Below are 4,880 nucleotides of genomic sequence, written 5' to 3' on the forward strand. Positions count from 1 at the left end.
CTACACTCAACCTAGCCCTCTCAAGCATCAATTAAGTGAACCCAACATCTAAATGGTGGCCAATCAAGTAAAAGCATTAAGAAAAGAGTAAAATAAACACACACACACACACAATATATATATATATATATATATATATCATTAATCACAAAAAGAGAGGAGAAATATAGTGTTAATTCATACAAGGGTTCCAAATAATCCTAGAACAAAGGGTTTAGCTACTCATAATCATCCACAAGCTACAAATATACAAAATAATGGACCCATTTCAGATTACAAGAGAGGAAAGGGAAGAGGAATAGAAAAACTAAAGAAAATGAGCTCCAAATATCTTCAAAACTTCAATCTCTTGATCCCAACTCTTCCAATGCCTAAATCCTAGTACAACCAAGCTCCAAAAGTGTCTAAAAGTCTCAAAAATACGTTCTGAGTTGAGCTCTCAGCTTATATGTATCCTAGCCAACTAATTTTTGATAAATGAAATGTAGCGTTTTTCTGACAGCGACAAAAGTCGTGAACGAAAGTCACGACTTTGAGACGACTTTGGTAGTTTTGCACTGTTTTTACAGCTAACGAAAATCATTCATTTTGCTCTTGATTTCTTCATCCAAAAGCCTTCCAAAAACATCCACAAAGCTCCAGAAATGCTTCTAATCAAAACTTCAATCAAAATAACATGAAATTAGGTGAAAAATATCAAATTAAAGCCAAGAACACAAGCCCAAAATAAAATGCACATTTTCCTAATTTGGGCAATAAAAACATATACAATTGAACTAAAATGAATTAGAATCAAAGGAAAATGTGATAAAATAACATGAACTTCTAGAGGTTAACACTCATAAAGTACTAGTGAGCTTGAATTTAACCTAGAAATCAAGTTGTGATTGATGGATAACATTTGATCTCTCTAAAGTTTGAGTTAATCAGGAAAAATTTAGCTCGTATATTTGCTTGATTAATTGATTATACAAGTGTGAAGAAATTATCTAAAAAGCATGACATATTTCATAAATTTATATTTGATGTAAGTTGTGTCAATATGAATAAATTTATGTGATGTGATAAAATTGATGTGAATGAAAATTGTAAAGATATATGTTATGTATGATTGTTATTGTGAGTATATGAAAGTGAGCATGGGTGACTATCAAAGAGAAAAATTGCAAATTTGAGATGTATGTTGAGCATGATTGTGTTGTGATATAAATGAGCATGATAAGATGATTGATGTTTAAAATTTTCAAGCTACGCATTGAACATTTGTGCTTGACATGATCATATGAGGCGGGAGTTTGCATATAAGGAGAGGAGTAGATGTTGTAAATTCCTGTGGTATTGATAGCTTATGTTTAGAATTGAAAGCTAGTTAGACTGCTAACCGTTAGAATCAAGAGGTAGTCATTATCCCATTATTGTTTAAGGATTGTCCCACTTATTTTTTGAGGGACTCAAACTTAACTAGTCTCTACTGATTTATGAGGATGTTAGATTACGAGTATGACATCCCATAGTTGTTAGTATTAGGAAAAATTGTGTCATTCAAGTGAGTGAAGTAGCCTTAGTTGGGTAGCTCTTCATGAATAGAAGGCTTAGGAAGCATAAGTTCATGGACATAGCCTACTAAATACCCATCAATTTCATGTAGGAGATATCAGGAGGATATAAAGTTGGCATTCATTATACATATCATATCTTAGCCATATAGTTGTTATTATTATAGTTTGCATAATTTGACAGGGGCAAAAGATTGTTAGTATTGTGACCCCATATGTGTTTCAATGCATGTCATTATATAGCTATATAGTTATTATTTTTGTAGTCTTGCACGTTCCATAAAGGGTATATAGTTATTACTGTTATCCCTTACATTCTAAACAATCTAATGTCAAATGATTGCTAGTTTTGTGACTGAATGAATTATATGGTTTAATGTGTGAACACACTTTATTTGATTTTGTCACTTGCATCACTATGATTAATTAACATGTATTTATATAGATTAAATTAACCTTAGTTACTAAATAATTATACTCATCCCTTATTTAACATTTTATAGACGTTAGCTTTAGTCAAGACAAGGGAAAGGCATATGAGATTTAGGAATCAAATTTCCTATTATAATGCCTCAATTACTTTTTATTGATGTGTAATTATTATGATATTGCTAACTAGGATAACTATTTTAATTTCTTACACCATTGCATGCACATGTAATTGTTTGTTAGTGTTTTGGTACCCTTGATCAATTTGTATGAGTTAAATATACTTCTTTAGGGTTTAAAAATATTTGTGCAAGTATGTTTAAGATTGTTTTAAGGGTTGTAAATGAATACTTGGATAATTTGAATGATGATAATCCCCTTTCGCTTTTGATGAGATTGGGGTTGAAGGTTGAATTTATAAAATATGTGATATCTGATTGTTGTGGTGTGTTACATAAGTTGTCCTAAATTTATTGAGTATGGTTTAGGTGTTGATTATGCCTTTGACACTTGGTGAAAATTTTGGACACCCAAGTTGCGCTTTAAGGGTAAAAAGGTACTAGTTTGCATTTGAGTGTCTAATTTATGATTGGGTTAGAGTTTAGAAATAAGGGCTACTAGTTAGAGTTTTAAAAGAAATTTATATGGACATGTAAATTACCTCAATCGAGTATCGGATAGAGATTGGTACAAAAAAAATTTTTGGCCAAAAAACCTACCATGACAGCATGAGTTCTACATTTTATGTCGTAGTATAAAATTTTATGCCACAACGTATTGTATCAAAATGATTTGGGCTCTTTTAACCCTAAATTGATTTGTTACCTTATTTAATATGATTTTCACATTTCCGTATATGTTTCTACTCTATTTTAAATTAGTTTATATTTGATTTCAAAGTTAGTTATTAAACTTGAGATTCTAACTTTAAAAGGATTATATTTTTCAAATGAAGTTATTGTTTGATTATGAAGTAAGAATTCTAATGCTTGTTTTAAAACCTTTTAAACCATAGTAGACTTTTTATTTATGTTTTCCTTCTTATTGTGGTTAGTCTTATAATAACTAGTTAAAGTTTACAACCATGGTTTAATAATCATATGATTTAATTCATAGTTACCATAGAGGTTTTGGCTAAGTACCAGGATAATAAGAAGAACGTTATAGCTTGACTTGCATGGATGCTTTAATTTTGGGCTTCCCCTTAAACTGAATCATCAGATCTGGTATCACATCTAGCACCAACTATTATAGATGCTATGTTGGATAATGAGGTAGTACTGAGTCAACAACAGACTAATAACTATCCTTGTAAGTAGCACATGATTAAGTCATAAGGTGAAATGCATGTAAATAAGACAAAGCAAGTGATTAGACACAGTACCAGAATTTAGTTACCATCTTGAAAGGTTAAAGCGAATGAAGAGTATGTGAGCTAGGCTCACATTAAGGAAGGGGGGTTAAGTATTTGGTTGAATGAATCTTCTTTGTATGATTTTCCCCTAAGTTTGATATGTTCTTTCTTCTATTGAACTTTCTTGATTATCTTCTTGAGCTTTTCTAGTACACTATGGCTTATTGTACTAAGACTATATCTTTTTGTCCATTTTACATTAAATAATATATCCAATTAACTCATTTGCAGTCAATTTCCTTTATGTTTTGTCTATTTGTGGTGATCGTTACACAAACCTTTTTGTCAAGGCTCAAGATGTGTATGTGATTATCTTCATATCAACTAAAGGAAGATCTACATAGTCTCGGTGCTTGCATGGCTATGACTTAGAGGTGGAGGGAAGAGAGAAGGTAGGAAGGTGAGAGAGGAGAAGTAGAGGATGTAATATCCTGAATTTCAAACCTTGAAATTTTCAGTATTTTAGAGGGTAATTTGGTCAAAATAAGTTATTTATGAACTAATGATATTTTTAAAACACTAATAAGGTTTTTAGATCTTTAGACAACTCGAGAAATAAGCTATAATGGTGTACAAGTCAATCTTGCTCAAGTGGGAGGCCATTTTGGCATGTGGCACTTGTGCCATGTATCGTGGCACATGTACTTTTTGACGCATCACATAGTTAAAATTTGGCATTAACCAAATGTAAAATGCGTCTGATTTTAGAGAAGAGAAAGAGAGAAAGAGAGAAATTGAGAAGAGTAACAGAGGAAGGACTCGTGGTTGCTAAGGCTTAACCTAGAGAGCTTTGGAACAAGATTTATCCTTAGTAAATTTCTTACATCTCTCCCTCTCCTTTTATATGAATTTTTGTATGATTGGTAATGTAGGGCTTGATTTTTATTTTCCTTAGGTTGTAATCAAACCCATTGCCTTAATTAAGGTCTTGGGGATAAATGAAGCCTATAAACTTAGATTTATTGAATTATATAGTGATTTAAAATTTTTAAGTAAGGTTTGGACGAACCTTAAGGGGAAATTGAGAGTTAGGGAGCAATGTAGGTAAAGAAGTGATGTTATTAAAGTGTTTGGGTGCTAAATGAGATTAATGAAGTGTGTTAGCAGGATATATGGTATTAAATTAAGGTTTTGGCTATAGTGGGTACTTGAAATTATGTTAAAAAAGGGTTCAATTAGTGTATGGATTAATGATTAAATGTTTAATTTTGTAGATTAAATATTGATCGAGCATTGTTCGCTAGTAGACCTATAGAGCTATTGTTTGACCATAGTACCCTTTTAATGACAAAAGGGTTGAGATAACCGGATTGTCTAAACTTCCTATTTGTGGTTGGGATGGTCGTATGGTTAATGTTAAGCTAATACTCTTATTTTGTATTAGTATATGATTAATATGAAATGATTATGATTTGTAAATTTATGTGAAGTGGAATGGAAAACATATTTTGAATACTGAGATTTTGAAGTCTAAATCCTGT

The sequence above is a fragment of the Prosopis cineraria genome, unplaced genomic scaffold, assembly GCF_029017545.1.
Source record: "Prosopis cineraria cultivar Desert tree isolate PC_DT_omini unplaced genomic scaffold, ASM2901754v1 PC3, whole genome shotgun sequence".
Lineage (NCBI taxonomy): Eukaryota > Viridiplantae > Streptophyta > Magnoliopsida > Fabales > Fabaceae > Prosopis > Prosopis cineraria.